The 1,399-nt window shown below is 31.9% G+C and overlaps 1 non-coding gene across 1 annotated transcript; it reads left to right on the top strand.

Annotated features, from left to right (window-relative positions):
* The first annotated feature begins 1,008 nt into the window (after positions 1-1,008).
* Positions 1,009-1,080, top strand: TRNAG-ACC. The gene has a single exon. It is a non-coding gene; the product is annotated as a tRNA-Gly (tRNA).
* The last annotated feature ends 319 nt before the right edge of the window (positions 1,081-1,399 follow it).

Genomic DNA, 1,399 nt, shown 5'->3' with positions numbered 1-1,399 from the left:
TTTGGTTAAAAATATATGTTATAAGAATTGAAGGACTGAATTACCAAAACAAAAATGATGCAAAAAAATGAGACTATGCTGAACTTTGAAGAATAATTCCGATCATGGTAATTAAAGGAAGATCATAATGAGTACACAAAAAAGGATGAAGATCAAGAACAAAAGCAGAGAATTAGCAATGAACACACTTTGCACAAGAAAACCTGCAAAGGACTTGTTTTGTTGTTTTTTACCTTGTTAAAGTTTACTGTTAGTTCTTGGGAGGTGGCTGGAAGGAAGGAATATCAGTAATCCTGTCTCCAAGACTAACTGTTTACATTCATCTAATCAGAAAGAGACTCACCTCTAGAGACTATAATTTGTTTAGGAAGCTTCAGGAAACAGTCTTTGAAATGGAATTTCCATCACTTTGTCTTTACAATCATATTGGGAAATTCTCAAAAACTTCCTTTCTTTTGGGTCCTGTCAAAATACTCATTAAAAAAAATAAACAGTACTATAAAGTCATTCATCAGAACATTTAAAAGCTCTGAGATATCGGAGAACTTTGATCATTAAAACAGCTTCTAAAGAAAATGTACTATACAACATGGTATACAACTGCTAATAACTTTTCATATGTCTTACTTTAATTATTTTATAGTTACAGAGTAAAAGCATACAATCATAAAACTAAAGAAATAATTTTTAAAATTTTATTAATTTTTAGCTGGAAAAATTGCTTTATAATTTTTTGTTGTTTTTCCTCCATGCAACAATGTGAATCAATCATAATTATATGTGTAGTTTATATATATATATCTATATATATATATCTTTCCCTGAGAAAAAATTTTAACTGTCCAAATATCTGTACGAAATTGTTAATGTCACTGTAATTATGTTTTTAGAATCACACATGTTATTACTAACATTAACAACCTAATGCAATATGAAGTTCTAAATAATGAATTTGGAAAAAAGTTTGGCAGCTCTTCAAAATGTTCAGTATAGAGTTATCATATGACTTCCCTGGTGGCTCAGATGGTAAAGCGTCTGTCTACCATGCAAGAGACCCGGGTTCGATCCCTGGCTTGGGAAGATCCCTTGGAGAAGGAAATGGCAATCCACTCCAGTACTATTGCCTGGAAAATCCCATGGACAGAGGAGCCTGGTAGGCTACAGTCCATGGAGTCACAAAGAGTTGGACATGACTGAGCGACTTCATGGTCATGTTATCACGTGGCCTAGTAATTCAACTCCTAAATACATATTCAAAAGAACTGAAAGTATGTTTTTACATGATTGCACAAGCAACATTGTTTTTAATAACTAAAAAGTGGGAACAATCTAAATGTCCATTAACTTTATGAATAAATAAAATGTGGTATATTCCTGCAATGTAATATTGTTTGGCAAT

This window comes from Bubalus bubalis, chromosome X (assembly GCF_019923935.1).
Source record: "Bubalus bubalis isolate 160015118507 breed Murrah chromosome X, NDDB_SH_1, whole genome shotgun sequence".
Lineage (NCBI taxonomy): Eukaryota > Metazoa > Chordata > Mammalia > Artiodactyla > Bovidae > Bubalus > Bubalus bubalis.
Note: the sequence above shows the minus strand (reverse complement) of the source record. Positions and strands in the feature narration are given on the sequence as shown.